We start from the raw sequence: 18293 nt of genomic DNA, 5'->3' as shown, positions 1-18293 counted from the left end.
ATGAGGTTTTGCCCCAAGTGAAGGAGTTCAAGTACCTGGGGGTCTTGTTCATGAGTGAGGGGACAATGGAGCGGGAGGTTGGCCGGAGAATCGGGGCAGCGGGGGCGGTATTGCACTCGCTCTATCGCACCATTGTCACGAAAAGAGAGCTGAGCCGAAAGGCAAAGCTCTCGATCTACCGGTCAATTTTTGTTCCTACCCTCACCTATGGTCATGAAGGTTGGGTCATGACCGAAAGAACTAGGTCGCGAGTACAAGTGGCCGAAATGGGCTTCCTCAGAAGGGTGGCGGGCTTCTCCCTTAGAGATAGGGTGAGGAGCTCAGTCATCCGTGAGGAGCTCGGAGTAGAGCCACTGCTCCTTTGCGTTGAAAGGAGTCAGTTGAGGTGGTTTGGGCATCTGGTAAGGATGCCCCCTGGCCGCCTCCCTAGGGAGGTGTTTCAGGCACGTCCAGCTGGGAGGAGGCCTCGGGGAAGACCCAGGACTAGGTGGAGAGATTACATCTCCACACTGGCCTGGGAACGCCTCGGGGTCCCCCAGTCAGAGTTGGTTAATGTGGCTCGGGATAGGGAAGTTTGGGGCCCCCTGCTGGAGCAGCTGCCCCCGCGACCCGACTTCAGATAAGCGGTTGAAGATGGATGGATGGATGGATGGGAATGTGAAAATATGTGTTCACACTTTACTATAATAAGTGAGAGTAGTTATATCAATAGGGTTGTGATAATATAGACAGCAGTATCTGATAGTTCCTCACGGGTGTGTGGACCAACCAGTGCCTTATAAGGAGTGTAAGCAGAGGCGCTGCAATAGGGCAGGCAAGGCAGGCAATTGCCTGGGGCCCCGCATTTTGAGGGGGCCCCCGAGGGCCGATCATTTAAACAATCAGAAATGTTCATATTAATATAACACGCAGTGACGCCGCAACACCTCCGCATCCCCCTTAGTGGGCCCCCCTCTCTCGCAAGGCTGCGTATGCTTTTGCTGCTTCTGGCACCTTTTTCAAACTGTTGCAGCGCTTACTCGTGTTTCTGTCTTTCTTTTACTGTCTGTACCCGAAAATGCATGAATTCGTGTATTAAAAATGAAGAGGACATATCCATCTGGCAGCCAGAAGCGGAAAAAAAAACAAGATGATGGGGAAAAGAGAAAACATGACTGCGGTAAGTGATGGAGAATGAGATGATGATGATTAACTTAATTGACTTAACATTTACGTTAAGGATAATTAATGACAAACAAATCGTTTCGTCGTTCAATTCACATTTATTTTTCACAGTAGTAACGTTACATATCGTTTTAAAGCACCTTTACATAAAATACATGTAAGTTATCTCGAGTGATCTGTTATCAGAGGTGACTGTTAAGTAATGGTAGCTATTTTAAGAAATGTACAAAACAAATCACACAATCCACGTTGTTAATTTCAGTTTAGTTTCACTTAAGATTAATTACAAGTAACGTTAATATGTTACTGAAAAACTGTTTAGCTAGGGGTTGCACTTAGCAACAGCATGTAAAGTGTTAGACGGTATTAATGCAGGCTGAAATAGAATACCGTTAAAGGATTAACGTTAGTTCACCTCAAAATGAAACTTTCCTACTAATTTACCCCAATGCCATCCAAGATATCCATGTCTTTTTTTCCTCAGTGGAAGAGAATTTTTTTTTTGAGGAAAACATTTCTGGATTTTTCTTCGAATAATGGACTTCAATGACAACCAACGTTTTTAAGTCCAAATCAATGCAGTTTCAAAGGTCTTTGAAGTGCTTCAACGGGCTGTGTACGATCGCATCTGAGGAAGAGGGTGTTATCTAGCTGAAACGATAGGTCATTTTCTAAAAAATAATATACTTTTTAACTACAACTGTTCGGATTGAGCTGATCTGCAACGCCGGGAACTACGTCATCACGTTGAAAGGTCACGCTCGATATCGCCGGCGCCGCCCCACTGTTTACAAAAGGGACCGTGCGAAGGAGGATTGTTCAAATTGTACAAAAAAATATTTTAGAAGGGCCTCATTGATTAATTTTGCCTGGGGCCCCCACTCAATGTTGGTTCGCCTCTGAGTGTAAGGGTTGGGGGGTTTATCCAGTAGCATGGACCCTAATGGAGAAAATGGGGATGTTGTTGAGTATATCTTAAAAATAGATGTTTTGTTCAAGATTGCACATATTTTTATTACATTTCTTTAAATATCTACAAATAAGAAATTTCATATTCAAATCACAAAAGAATTCTCTTGATATGTCACCATTGTCTATCTTAGAAAAATAAATTATAAGAAATTGTTTCAATAAAGGTTTAATCTTTCATTATACAATATGATATATCGATCATTATACAGTATGCTGGTTTCAGGATGAAAAGAAGCTTCAAACTCCAAATTAGAGGCTTGGAAATTGGTCCTTAACGAGGATATTCATATGGAGGACTGGATTGAAGCTTGTAAAAAAGCTCAGTCTCAAACAATGAACACACGTTTAAAATTGCTACAATATAAATGGCTGATGCGGACTTACATAACTCCAGATTTATTGCATAAATATAATGAAAATATCCCTGACACTTGTTTAAGATGCAGTGAGTTTAAAGGTACACTATATCATTGCATATGGGAGTTTGAGGAAGTCAAGAAATTTTGGAAAGATGTGAAAAAGTTGATTGAGAAGATCCTTGATGTTAATATTCCACTGTCACCTTTACTTTTTTTATTTCATTTCAGTGGCGGCTGCTGGTCTTTCAAAGAGGGGAAGCTCATTTTCGGCCTACATCATAAACTTATTTACCCTATTTTTTGCACTAAATCAGTCTTAGGTGTTGATCTGCCCCGCTGTTTAATTCTAATTTTTTCCTCGTAAGGAAGACTTTCAAATGGCTTCGCCAAAATCAGGTCGACAATATTAGCACCGTCTGCCATCGTGCGCAGTTTCACCCGTACGACGCTAGCCTAGCCTACTGTATGAATGAATGAATGAATGAACGAAGCGAACGAACGAACGAGCGAACGAACGAACGAACGAGCGAACGCTCTAAAACAAAAATATATTAAACTTGGTAAAACTGAAACAAGGAATGTGGTGTATAATTGTGTGAAATGTATTATGCAAATTGACTAGCAATTTCGCCAAACAAATATAAAGAAATAGGTTGCAGCAGTTTGTCTTTCGACTACACTTGAGAAATCCGCGATGGGACTGAGCCTGAAATAGCTTCAGTGACTTCTTATAGTACAGATTCGCTGTCAATCAAAAGGAGATGCAGTCTTTCGACAGATCCTCCAATCATCACGCTGAAGCCCGGAGTCCGGGCCAGCCCACTCCTCATTCACCCCCAGAGACGCTGAGCGTCCGTGGGCGGGACATAATCGCAGCATTTATCCAATGACCGTCTATTTTCGGAGCACTGAAAAAAACTGTTCAGAGAAGCCCCATTGAAGTCAATGGACGCTCGGCTTCAACAGGGAAATGCACTGACGCTACGGGAATGTATGAGAAGTAAATCGAGTCAGCCGACCTGCTATATGTAATGTAGCTGATTCTGAACGAACTCATCTTCGAGATGAACGTGTTCTAACGCATTTTTAGTCAATAAATTGTTTACACAATAGTACATATTTGACCATTATTTTTTTGACATTATAGGGGAAGCTGAGCTTCCCTTGCAGTCTTAAAGAAATCCCCACTGTTTCATTTATATCCTAAGGTGTTTAAGTTAAAAAGAAGGAATATGTATTTATAAATATGGGTATACTGCAAGCAAAACTGCTTATTTCTTTGAACTGGAAAAGTATTTGTGCACCAAATATAGGGTGTTGGTTGAAAGAAATGGTAACAAATATGTTGATGGAAAGATAACTTATATTTTACGGGATAAATATAAGATCTTTGACGGAGTCTGGGGGCCTTTCAAATTGTTAAAACAATAAAATATGGTGAATTGCTAGAAGTGTTAATAGATTAAGAGGTAAAATTGAATATAAATGTAAGGTAAGACATGTTTTTGTTTCCTGTGTTGTTTTGTTTTTATTTTTGTTTGATTGTTTGCTCTTGATCTTGTTCTTTCTGTTATTTGGAAATGCATATGTATATGTGTGAAATTAAAATGCAATAAAAAATAATTATAAAAAAATGAAAGTGTGAGACTCGATGCTCAATTATTAATCATTACCATTGCAATAGACTTGAACATGGAGTCGGGGTGAGGGGCTCAAAATTCAAATACATGTAATTGAGGTTGGAATGGGGGGAACAGTATGCTTTATTATGTTCATTTATTAACCTGTTGATAACCATTTGTTCGCACTCGGGAGTGACGTCACTCTGCTTACATTTAATATATAATTTCCGATTTTTAATATATAAAATACGATCTCTGTTTCATGATAGCAATGCTCCAGAAACAGCAATTTGTTTATTTGTGCCAGGAGTACAAATGAAAACATGCAATATCAAAACGAAAAAGACTTCATACCTTTATTATGAAATCGCGATCGCCAGATGAATCCAATTCGCCACACTTGGGTCAATTGTCCATTACAAGGGTTCATTCTATAACATCCAATAGCAATTTTTTGTCCATAAAAGTGATAAATCTGAGAAATATTGATATATTCTCCATTGTTTACATGAGATCTTGCCTGGAAGAATTACCCTTCATTGTCGTTCTTCAACAAACTATACAATCTGAGCAGCATTCATGTTGTAAAACTGTATATTATCTTATATATTAGAGTCTTATAAACAAAATGAGCCCATCTCCAAAGTCTATTTTAAAAATGCGGCGTAGTTTCATTCATAATAGCTAAGCAGTGCCGTCGGAGATTGTGTTGAATTTGAGATGCGGAGCCTTAAATATACTCTGTATGCTTTCAGCGATTTACTGAGTAAAAAGCTCACAGGAGCATAATTTTTTGTTAGATCATCTTCAAATTTGAAACCTAAGTTCTTTAGACTTGTGGCTTTGAGAACATTGTATTTCTGGGATGTCTTGGCACTTTTATTATTGTTTTTATTATAAAAACATGTTCAGCACAAAATATTTCCATTACTATAAACTTCATAGTTCTCTAACTTAAAAAAATAACAACATATATTAATTTCGAATTTGGGAAATAAAGCCCAAAGTGTCTTCTTTCCAAATATACAACTACAAATCTACAACTGTGTCCATACTCCAAAGGATCCAGTAAATACAAACATTTAAGTTCAGGTATGTCATTTTCATGGTTTGTGCTCAAAAAGGGGGCGAACATCAACAGGTTAAATAGTACACAACTCAGCACTAAGTTCATAGACCATTCATTTTAAACACTTAGAGTAACATTTACATCCAATTTGATTGACAAAATCCACTTGGCAGAACTCAGAATACACAATAGTATAAGGTTTATGCAACTTACAACTCATAAATATGCATAATTAGCTTAAAAAATGACTTCCCACGAACCATGCATTTTGCATCATTCAAACAAATTGGAAGTGGGCACTTCCTGTATGATTCAGTGAAAAAAGCCTTGAATCATATGCCAGAAACTTCAGCCATCGAGTACTCCATCCTGGGGCTTTCAGATACAATACATAATAATTTCATGTCCCTCAGTGTTACTGTAACAAAAATCAAGAAAAATATTCCTGAAAAATTATTGTCACATTACACTCACAGGTCAGCCAATTAAGCACTTAACAAAGTCATTGGGACTTGAACCTTTCTGAGTCGTGAAAATGTGATAATGAATGGTTGAAATTGTAAGTGGGACGTGCTCTAACTTTGCTCCCTGAGCTCCAACGGACCCCAAATTTCACATGATGACACGTCAAGAGTCATACTAAGAGCACTAAGGTCTAGGATGCAAAAAAAGTATTTTTCATTATTTTCAACAGATCTCTATGACAGTCATAGGAATCAATGAGACAGGCTCAAATGTAGGCCCATGTGCAACAGTGTATTCAACGGAGGCTTTATTTCTTAGCAAGCCCCCAGGGCCTCCAAAATCTAGGACCTGACTCTGGGGCCCCTTAGAAGCTATAGTTTACAATTTGGTCCTTTCAGGCCTTCAGAGACCCCCCCTTCAAGCTGCTAGAATCAGAGGGTTTGGGGACCTGCAAGCGTTCTCTGTCAGCGACACTTGCCTGGAGTTCGGTCCGGGAATGGAGGTTTCAACAGTAACCTAGATGTTTTCTGATTATGTAAAGACCTTTCTTAAATTTAAACAGGAGGCTTCAGGTTACCCCTCTCACGTAGTCACTGAGGAGGAAAAAAAGGCATATATTGATGATTAGTTCAAATAAGAGGGTATTAAACTCGAATTTGAAAATATCTATCTCAACCCAGCTCAGAGGTCTATCAACAAATTGTTTTTGAATAATCTGTGGGGGCATTTTGCAATGAGGGAGAGCCTAATCGCTTCTAAGCTTTTGAAAGGCCCAGAGGACTTTGCTCACATCATATTTGGCTGTCAGTACGTTGTTAAATATTTCACATTCATGTATGATGAAATTGCTCTGGTACAGTATCGTCACTGCTTTGTACGACACACGTGATGTGAATATATTTCTGGGGGCCTTTACAACAGCACACACCCGGTTAGAGTTGTAAAGCCTCATGGACAAGCTAGGGGACAGATTGTTGTATAGCGACAGAGACAGCGTTATCTTTATCTCTACAGACGGCGATTGGGATCCACATCTGGGTCCTTATTTAGGAGAGCTGACAGATGAAATTGATGCATTGATGATTACATCACAGAGTTTTGCTCAGGAGGCCCTAAAACATACGGATATCACACTGTGAAAGGTAGTGTATGAAAGCAAAGGTTATAACTTTGAAAGCAGAAAATTCCATAGCCATTAGATTAGACACATTGATTTGTCTTATGTAAAATCGCATGACACCAGACACATCCTAGCCTACACAGACAACATCACGAGGAATAAAAAGAACTTCACTTTGCAAAACAAGTCAGTTGTTAAAACGTTTCAAGTGGTGTATAATAAAAGTGAGCTACTCCCTGATTATACAACGCTACCATATGGCTACTAATCATTTTTTAAAACACCGCAGTGTGCGGGAGGTTGATGGTTTTGATTTTAAATTCAACATCCTTTTTCATGTTTAATAAGTGTACCTTAAATTCTGAAAAGTCTTATTTTGTAAAAATGTTGTTGGAAAATGCTGTAAATATGATTTCTAAAAAGATTGAAAACATTGTGTACATTTATGATTGCTGGCAACCACTGTTTGATGAACTGTATAAAATGTATATCATTAAATTTGTGGAAGGAATACCGCAATCTCTGAATGATGATGTTTTATTATTACCTGTCAGTAAAACAAATCTGTTGATAATTGATGATATGATGGAGGTGAGTGGAAACTCTGAAGTGGAGAAGTTATTCAAGCAATATGTTCACCATAGAAACCTCAGCACTATTTATATTGTGCAGAATTTAGTTTTCTAAGGTAAATCCAGCAGAACCATCAGTTTGAATACAAATTATTTAATACTGTTTAAGAACCCACGTGATAACAATCCAATAAATATGTTTGGAAAACAAATGTACCCCGGAAACACAAAATATATCATGGAATGCTATTAAGATGCCACCAACCAGCCTTTTGGATACCTCATGATAGACTATAAAGCAAAAACCCCTGAACATTTTAGTCTCAGAACGGGGTTACTTTCAAACCAACCTGTAGTTTACATTAAAAAAGAAAACAGTGAGTTGGTAAAATGTCTGCTAGACTATCTAGAAACCTCCCCCTGTTAAAAATGTTATTTAAAGCGACCCCAAAGCAAAGGCAACTTATTTTGCAATCAGCATCTGACAAAATAATTTTAACATTTTGTGAGGTCGGGCTTAAAATTCTCTATGTCACAATTCCGCTAAGAACCCAGCAGCACCGCCGGTTGAAGAGGAGAAAGACTGAAATCAAATACATCACCAATAAAAAGATTGAAAAAAACACATGATCAACCAGAACGGAGGATTCTTCTACCACTCTTGAGCATAGCAGTACCCTTTATATCCAGTCTGATAATGTCTAAACAAGGTTGAAGATGGAGTACGCTGAGAAGATGTTTTAGTCCCACAAAACCATTTAGATAAACTAAAGATGTCCAATACACGAGAGTCTTTTCAACAAACCCTGGAAGACAATCTGGATGTTACTATAAAAATATTTGGTATAAAGACAATTTGAACACTCATGAGATGGCTAAGCTTTACACAGCAGCTTTACAATTTTTTTTAACAATAGTTAAACAGGGTGATCGGGACAGTAAAACCTTTACGTTTGCATTACCAGGACCTGATGTGTCTCACAAAGAGCCATCTGTTACCTCTGTTGAAGATGGTGTGGGTAATGATGTTGTCGCTGAGGTATTGGAGAATGTACCATTGAGAAGTGTGAAAAATGCAAGATCACCATGGATAAAATGTCTAAAGCCAAAGAAGTTTCATCTTGGAATGATTCTGGGGAGTTTGTATTCAAAGGTAATACTTTACCGGGGTCACGTACTGTCTCACAATGGCTATTGCCATTGATCTGGGGCAAGCACGTGTTTCAGTCCGTTCCAACAACACATTGACAGTAGCATATTTAAATCGCCAAGGTGGTGTACGTTCTCTTCGCATGTTGCAACTCACCCGCCATCTCCTCCTCTGGATTCAGCAGTGGCCACTTGCATCCTGGGCAGCCTCAATGCCACAGCGGATGTGCTGTCGTGGTAGGCGATGCTCATCAGAGAGTGGAGACTCCAACCCCAGGTGGTCCAGCTGAATTGGAGTCAATTCAACAAAGCACAGGTAGACCTATTCGCTTCCCAGGAATCCTCCCACTGCCGGCTCTGGTATGCAATGATGGGAGCCACCCTCGGCATAGATGCGCTGGCACACATCTGGCCCCGGGGGCTGCACAAATACACGTTCCCCCCAGTGAGCATACTTGCACAGACCCTGTGCAAGGTCAGGGAGGACAGGGAGGACAAGGAACAAGTCACCCTTGTGGCGCCATATTGGCCCACCTAGACTTGGTTCTCGGACCTCACGCTCCTCACGATAGCACCTCCCTGGCAACTTCGCCTGAGAAAGGACCTTCATTCTCAGGGACTGGGCACCATCTGGGACCCATGCCCAGAACTCTGGAACCTCCACGTCTGGTCCCTTGATTGGACACTGAAGACTTAAGTGGTCTCCCGCCACAGTGGTAAACACAATCACTCAGGCCAGGGGTCCTGGAATTTACAATGTCCGGGTTGAGCCGGTTTCATCCCGTGTTCTTTAAGGTGCAAACAGGTAGAGTTTGGAAATACAGAAAAGCTGGCCAGGTGTATAGCTTGCGTACACGAATTCGTGGACCCTGGATGTCCTTCCTCTTTTAGCCCTGTGGCTCGCGAATTCGGCAGAGGAGTTCGCAGCCAGACCCACTACAGGTACTAATATGCCCTGTACTGGGATAGGTGCTCCACAGGTGCTGATCACTCCCTGTGATGTATTTTCTGTGGTACGGTCTCCATGTCGGCAGACACGCATCTCCCTTGGCCAGAGCTCTCTCTGCCCCCGGTTGCTGTGTTTGTAGAGCTCCTCCCCTTCGAGGCAGGACCTACCACCGCACCTCTTCCATGTGTGGCTAGCCATGTGTCCTATTGCCAGATGTTGAACTCCGCTTTTGGGCAGGAGATGGTCTCCGCAGGGTTTTTTCCCCCTGAAAAAATAGGAAAGGAAAAGAACACCTTCCCCGATGCGTATAATAGCCAAATCTAATACTCTGTGGAGAGAAAAGCTAGTTATGTTGCTTCCCCCCCTCAGGGATGTGGGGTACTACATGACGTCTTTTGGGGTGTTGGGGGAGTTTAGGGGCAGTCTAATGCACTTGCTATTACGCACGCAACAGCTTGCTTGCACCTGCATCGACAGTTCATGCAACACAGATCAGCTGCTGTGCCGTTTTTCTATAGGGACCCATAGTGTCACTACTTCGACGGAGGGAACGAGATATTGTGTCCCTCTTGCCACAATGCTGTACTAGCCGCTGAAATGTTATCAGATCAGACTCACACATAAATAATGATACAGTGATTCTATAAAAACACATTTTTATTTTATTTTTGTAAATCAGGCATAATCACAGCAATCCTCCCACACACAGTACAAAGCAAGCTTAACTAGTAAAACAGAAACACCAACATCATGCAATATCAAGATAATGTAGGAATTTAACACATATATCTGTATTTTTGTTAATCAGGTAATTAACCAATTTCAAAAGCATAACTATCACTCTGCTCATTTCTTGAAAACATCGCACACATATCTGTTACATATATACATTAGCATATTATGTCAGCAACTTAACAGACATTATTGCATTCAAACTAAGAGTTTAGAATGGTTTTAAGGCGTGCCTACTTCGGCAGGGGATGATTCACCAGTAGAGACCCCAGACATTAGCAATTGAGGAGGAGGAGGAAGCAAAGGTCAAGTGACAAAACATTTATTGGGTCACAAATCATAGGTCATTAATAATCTTTGTCATTCGGTGTATCATATTTACTACTAATGATTCTCCTTCTTTTACTTGAACCAGCACTGAAGAAAACATGTCCACCCCATATCTTCCCAAATTTTCTGCGGGGAAAGAGGAGTTTCTTGAAGAAACACTATATCATATTTCTTAAGTTTAAGAAAATAAATAACCTTCCTTCTCTTTATGGAATTAATGCTGCTTAATGGATGAATAGCCCATTCACTTTTTATGTAGAGAGAGATAACCCACTCATATTAACATTTGACATTTTGATATAATAGAAAAAAATAAATTGTGTCAAAAATAAAATTCTAAATACCACATCTCAGCATTAGTGCAACAATCAAACCCCAAACTTCCCCCCGAACAAAACAAACAGAAAAAAGAAAAACATGCGCATTAACCCCACGCACGACAGGGCAAACTGCCGTTGATCCCTCCAAACTCAAAAGGTCCAAATGGAACTAGCCTACGAGAGTCCCTGTTACAAATTTGCAATCGGATTGCTCAATTTTGCCTCACAAATTTGTTTTTAAACTAAATTACATAACAGAACAAACCCAGCCAATAGGCAGAATAAAAACAATTAAGATGTGTATATTCATTCACAGAACTGTCTCAAAGGTGTGTTCCTCCACAAAACAAATTCCAGCCTATATAAAGCTGTTCCGTTTTCTCGGACAGACAATCTAATGTTGAGTGAGCTGGCTGTTTATGAGTGCAGCAGATGACGTAATCATTCCAATGTCCTACAAATAATACCCCACAAAACAAACTCCATAAGCACAAGGAATGAACAGATTCATCCACAATTGTCCCGAAGCAGTGTTATTCCACAAAACAAAATCCAGCCACTAGGCGGAACCAGCACAAAAAGAAACAAAACATGCATTCTGGTTCCTTGGATGGTCAAGAGAGTCAAATTCACTCGGAGGCCACATACAAATATATACCATGACTTACTCAATCCGTCAACTTTATAAAAGGCATCCTTTGTGTAGTCATGTAGATATTTTGCGGTCGCCCATAGTGTCCATTTTCAATCTAGCCGAAAACCTCTGTGTAAAAGTGATCTTTTACCATCAATGCAAAAGTCATCAATGCAAAAGTCCCTTGGAGTGTCATTCCACAAAACAAACTCCAGCCGCTAGGCATAAATGATGCCCAACTTCCTCAAACAGTCGAGTCATTGAACAGCGAGTTGATCCACTCACATGGGAAACACCCACTGATTACTCACCCATTGTTTTTATGAAAGACAATGCCTGTTTTTGGCACAAAAATACCTTACGGCTGTTCTTGGTGTCTATTCTCAGTTTGGCTGGAAACATCAGAGCAAAAGTGATCTTCTGTTGATGTAAGAGTTTCTTACATTCCTTGAACCGATCGTGTTTCTCTCTTGTCGAACTAGCAAAGTCTGGGAACAAGAAAATATAGTGATTCTTCCAAGAAAGCTTTCCTTTGCTCCTTGCCTGGCGCAACACGAGATCTTTTTCAGATGATCTCAGAAATTTGTCCAGAATTGATTGGGGCCTGTCATGATAAAATGGGGCTAATATGATCATATTTCTTGGTTCTTGTTGGCACTCTGGCTGCTGCATTTTGAACCAATTGAAGTTTATTTATTGATCTTGCTGGATATCCTCCCAGTAATGCATTACAATAATCTAGTCTTGAGGTCATGAATGCATGAATTAGTTTTTCAGCATCAGCAACAGAGAGCATATGCCTTAATTTAGCAATATTTCTTAGGTGGAAGAATGCTGTTCTACAAACATTTGTAATTTGATTTTCAAAGGACAGATTGGTATCAAATATAACACCTAAGTTCTTCGCTGTTGAAGATGATATAACAGTACATCCATCTAGAGTCAAATTTAGCAGCTTATTTTTTTAGTTTTTTTGGTCCAATAATTAGTACCTCTGTTTTGTCAGAATTGAGTAGAATGAAATTTCTGGCCATCCAATCTTTTATTTCATTGATACACTCTGCTAAATAAGAGAATTGTGAAATCTCATCAGGTTTTGAAGAAATATAAAGGTGTGTATCGTCAGCATAGCAGTGGAAACTTATTCTACGATTCCTGATAATATCTCCCAGGGGAAGCATATACATGGAGAAAAGCAGAGGCCCTAAAACTGATCCCTGTGGCACTCCATATTTTACTTTTGTTTGGTTTGACAATTCCTCATTTACATAAGCAAAGGCAAGGCAAGTTTATTTATATAGCACATTTCATACACAGTGGTAATTCAAAGTGCTTTACATAGAAGAGATTAAAATAAAAAAAAAAAAATAAATAAAAAAAAGAATAATTGAAACAGTTTAGAATATAAAATATTGTACTGTAATACAGTACCAGAAAGTGGTAGCGGTCGGCTAAATATGACCTAAACCATGCTAATGCCACTCCACAAATGCCAACATAATTCTCTAGCCTATTCAAGAGAATGTCGTGATCTATCGTGTCGAATGCAGCACTAAGATCTAAAAGCACTAGAAGAGAAATGCAGCCGCGATCAGATGATAAGAACAAGTCATTTGTATCTCTGATAAGTGCAGTCTCTGTACTGTGATGAGGCCTAAATCCTGAATTAAATTCTTCATATATACTATTTCTCTGTAGAAATGAACATATTTGGGAGGGTACTTCCTTTTCTATTATTTTTGACATCAATGACATCATTAAAAATCGGTCTATAATTAGCAAGTTCTCCAGGAACAAGTTGTATCTTCTTAATAAGCGGTTTGATAATTGCCATTTTAAAGTTTCTTGGGAAATGTCCTAAGCATAGCGGGGAGTTAATGATATTAAGAAGAGGTTCTGAGATTACAGGAGATACCTCTTTTAAGAGCTTAGTTGGTATAGGATCTAAAAACAAGTTGTGGGTTTTGATGTTTTGATAAGTTTTGTTAGCTCTTCATGACCTATGACAGAGAAAGATTGAAGTTACACGTGAGGAAAATTATTAGGCACTGTTTTCTGAGGTGCGATGACAGATGATTGCATAATTCCAATTTTTTTCTGATTATTTCAATTTTATCTGTAAAGAAATTCATAAAGTCATTACTCTTGTGCTGCGACATAATATCTGGTTCTGTTGAGGCTTTATTCCCAACCAATTTAGCCACAGTACTGAATAAACATCTAGGATTTTTGTGTTTTTTTTCTATGTGTTTACTACAATATGCTGACCTGGCAGCTTTTAGTGCCTGTCTGTAGCTACAGACACTATCCTTCCATGCACCACGAAATACTTCTAATTTTGTATTTTTCCACATGTGCTCCATTTTCCGAGCTGCTCTCTTGAGAGCATGAGTGTGATCATTGTACCATGGTGCAGGGCTTATTTCTTACATTTCTTTAATCGAAGTGGGGCGACAATATCAAGGGTGCTAGAGAAGACTGCATTTATATTTTTTATTATTTCATCAAGTTCTTCTGGGCTTTGGGGTTTATTGAGTGTATGAGATAGATCTGGGGCCTGTACCATGATGGTAGTTGAACAAACTCGGGGTTACAGGATTGGTTTTGAGTCGACAAAACCAAACCGATGCAATCAGGCTTTATTGGTACCATGACGCAGCTCATCAACTTTCTCTGTCAACTCAGGCTTTGATCCTTAAGCTGTGATTACTCCACACGCGCGTGCACATAAAAGAGTGACGTCGACACTGAACAACCAATCGCGTTCGATATGGATAGAGCGAGAGCTATATATTTTTCAAGCAGGAGCAAGAGATTATTATTCAGAAATATGAAGAATATAGGAGTGTTTTTCAAGCACGCAGTAACACTGTATCTGTTGCCAAAGCAAGAGAACAATCTTGGAGGAAGATTGCTGATTGCGTTAATGCGTAGGCTAAGTTAAACAATTAATGTAAATTTATGTAGGATAATCATATTAAAAATTTATTAAATGCTAAAATTAAAATGTGTATTCGTGCTGATATATACATGCATACATAAGTGTGTGTGTGTGTAGATGTATGTAAAGTGTGAATGTATAGGCTATTACATCCTAAGAAAGATTGATATTCATTGATTTTTAGATGCAACCCCAACTCAAAACGTTCTTGGCAGCAGATCAAAACAAAATATAAAAATATAATTCAAAGTGGTGAGTATTTACCAAAACCTTTTATTACTTTTGTGAACATTTAATCACAAACACTTGTTTGCAGCAAACAGAAAAAAGTGTGACATAAGGAAAACTGGGGGAGGGCCACCTCCTCCAGAATACACTGTGGCGGAGGAGTTGGCACTGAGTAACAACAAGGGGCGGCCGATTATGGATGGGATTGCAAGTGCTGTACAGTCTGACCCTGGTGCTGGCTCCTCTAAGCAAGTGACACTGGGTATGTGTGTGCAATGCATTACTAATGTTTTAAAAAAAAATTTAATATGGCTGACTCTATAATCTGCACAGTAGAGGGAAATACAGTGTCCCTGTTGAAGCCAGCACACATGCACACAGTCTCCTGCACAGAGGTCAGTACACCAGACAGAACACAATGAACATAACCTGCTTTATAACAATTTTGATTTAAATTGGCCTTCAATTTATAGGGTGAACCAAATGATGAAGACACTCTGTCTGTGTCTTCAGAGACAGTTGCTGAGGTGAATGCACTGGGCTTTTTATTATAGCACACATTTGAATGTCATAATTAAATGACTGGCTCTTACACATCTCTTTTATTGTAGGATTTTTCACAACCTGCCCCAGAAACTGAAGCCTCTACCTCAATGGGCTTCAGAAGGAATGTGAACAAGGTAATGCTTTAAACCCTTAATTACAGTCAGTCCTATGTTTGTAGAAAGTCATGCCACTTTTTGTGATTTGATCAACCTCCAGAAAACGTGTAATGATTGTTTGTGGTGGAATTGTTTCAGGTGGAAACAGACTCAGTCAGGGCCCTTTACAAAAGGAGTCTAGAACTAGACTGTTCACTGAAGGAGCTGGACTGTGAGCTGAGGAGGCTCCAAACTAAAAAAATTAAATTGGAGATCAAACAGCTGGAAACAACAGATCTCAGTATGTGAACTTTTTTTTTTTTAACCAAGTTACCCTGTATGAACACTATGAATGTTTATTAATGTCATTTTTCTTTCTCTCTTTCCTCCCTAGCCACATGACCAATAAAACAGTTTGAGACCTATCAGCAGTGTCAGTGTGCTTTTATTAAGTAAAATATTGTGTTGTGATTGCATCTCTGACAGCTGCGCCAGCTGGGTGGTCAATTGTGATGGGGTCAATTTCATCAGGGAGAAGCTGGTTTTGTGGTGGTACTCGCTCCTTTCTGATAGTGGCTATATTGTGCAGAATGGCACATGCAGCCACTATCTGTGATGCCCGCTCTGGTGACACTCTTAAACGCCTAAGGCAGTTGAAACATGCCTTTAGGATGCCAAAGGTCATCTCGATCTTGACCCTGGTTTTACTGAGGGCCACATCGAAGCGGTTTTGTGGCCCTGTCTGAGGGTCAGGATAGGGGGTTAGCAAAAACCTCGGGCATGCATAACCTCGATCTCCTACCAACAGGCCATCAAAAAGCCCTGTCATAGAACAGAAAAGGGAAAAATTGTGTAAGCTTTTCAAATTAAAACTTTAAAGTGTACTGTACCAATTTTAACTTGCCTTCCTCAAAGCGCTGACACAAAATAGACTCACGGAAAATTTGTGAGTCATGCACTGAGCCAGGCCATTTGGCATCCAAACTTGTGATCATGCATTCATGATCACAAGTCATCTGCAGATGAAATGTACAGTAAATAATTGTCCTATCTGTTAGTTACTTATTTAAAGATTGATCTCAATGCAAATAAAAATAACTTCACATTTTTCAAATACCTGAACATTAAGGCTGTGAAAGGACTTTCTGTTCACATAATCTGCCTCATGTTCTCCTAGAGCTGTGGAGATTGCAACATGTGTGCAGTCTATTGCTCCTATGACTCTAGGGAATCCTATCATAGGAATTAAAAATATAGATTTAAAATCATTCTTAACAGCTACTGTAGCCTATTGCATTATATATTTCTAAGTATGAAATGTGCTTTTTTGCAGAAGAAAAAAAACGAACGTGAAAGGTTAAATTTGTTCATATGATGTCACCCAATCAAGATATCTTACCGGCAATTTTATAAAATCCCTCTTTTATGGACATGGTCGATAAATGTCCAGGGAACACAATGAAGCTATTTATGTACCCCTGCAGAGCGAGGACCACCTTGCGAATGGTCCGACAGACCGTGTTTTTCCCTAGATTCTCTGCATCACCAACCGCATACAAGTATGTACCACTTGCCAAAAAACGCAACGCAATACATACCATTTGCGGTACAGTAAGGGCATGGCTTCGACGAGTCACATTTGTTATGTGCGGCTCAAGAAGTTCACAAAGATAAGACATTCCTTCCGCGGAAAATCTGTATCTTTCATACAAGTAAGTATCGGGAAAGTCAAAATGGATTTTGTCTGTCCCTAAAAACTCTATCTCTACGAAGTGCTCGTCTAACAATTTGCGTGGAGATGTCCACAGGATTTGGGAGAAAAGGTGAAGCCATTGCAGCAGAGAACAGACGCTGGGAATTAGTTGCGTCACCTATATGTTTCTTTGCTCACAGCTGATTGGTCAAACTTCAGTCTGAGATCTTGAATCCAGAACATAACCTGCCCCGGAGCAGGTTAGCCGTGCAGCGTAAGATACCATGGCAACGAACACCGATTAAAGCCGAGCTACTTTCATAGTACCTAAAACCCAGGGTTGGCGGAAGCTAAACTGGAACATAGCTGGCTAGCCACCTAAACCGGCTTCATGGTACAGGCCCCTGGAAGATTATTAGTGAAGCTATCTTTCGTGGTCGAAAGAATAGTTCTACCTGAACGATAGCGTGGTGTAAATTGAGTAACATTAGTTGACTGCAGCATACAATAGATGAGGTAATGATCTGAGATGTCATCGCTCTGCTGCAGAATTTCTATATTATCAACATCAATACAATATGACAGAATTAAATCTAGCGTATGATTATGGTGATGAGTTGGTCCTGTTACATTTTGTCTGACTCCAAGAGAGTTGAGGATATAAATAAATGCTAATCCTGGGTGATCTATACATTGTAGTAAGGATAAAAGACGACAGAGATTTTTTATTTATATTTGACGGTGTCACATTAAGCATTATTAGTTCAAAAGATTTACATTTATTATCCTATCCTCTGAGTAACACCAAAAATGTCACTGTAAATTGTAGCAAAACCTCCTCCTCGACTCTTCAGACAAGGCTTATGTTTATAACAATAACCCGGAAGAGTAGATTCATTTAAACTAATATATTCATCCAGTTTAAGCCAGGTTTCAGTCAAACAGAGGGCATCCAATCTATGATCTGTAATCATTTAATTGACAATTAATGCTTTGGTAGAAAGAGATGTAATGTTTAGTAGCCCTATTTGTATATTATGTGTATTTTTAATTTGTTTGTTTTGTTCAAGTTTGACCTTAATAAAATTTTTTCTAAATGATTTAGTGAGAGTATTGTGTTTGGTAGTTCAGGGAACAGACACAGTCTCTATGAGATATCTAGGTGATACAGTCTCTATGTGTTGTAGTTTATGTGACCTTTGTGACGTCTCAATGCAGCTAGCAGACGTTCGGATTAACCAGTTTGTCTGCTTCCTGACCTGGGCCCCAGTTAGTCAATTACTATCATTATTAAGACTATGAGCCAAATTACTAGAGAGGAGAGCGGCACCTT

General features: G+C 39.5%; 1 protein-coding gene and 1 pseudogene across 1 annotated transcript in view; both read right to left on the bottom strand.

Annotated features, from left to right (window-relative positions):
* LOC127649414 (gastrula zinc finger protein XlCGF8.2DB-like) overlaps positions 1–18293 on the bottom strand; it is a 73735-nt gene that overhangs the window by 39593 nt on the left and 15849 nt on the right. The window lies entirely within an intron of this gene.
* LOC127648947 (putative nuclease HARBI1) lies at positions 15716–17100 on the bottom strand (annotated as a pseudogene).

The sequence above is a fragment of the Xyrauchen texanus genome, chromosome 9 (genome assembly GCF_025860055.1).
Source record: "Xyrauchen texanus isolate HMW12.3.18 chromosome 9, RBS_HiC_50CHRs, whole genome shotgun sequence".
Classification (NCBI taxonomy): Eukaryota; Metazoa; Chordata; class Actinopteri; order Cypriniformes; family Catostomidae; genus Xyrauchen; species Xyrauchen texanus.
The sequence above is the reverse complement of the archived record's forward strand: the minus strand, read 5'-3'. Positions and strand labels throughout refer to the sequence as shown.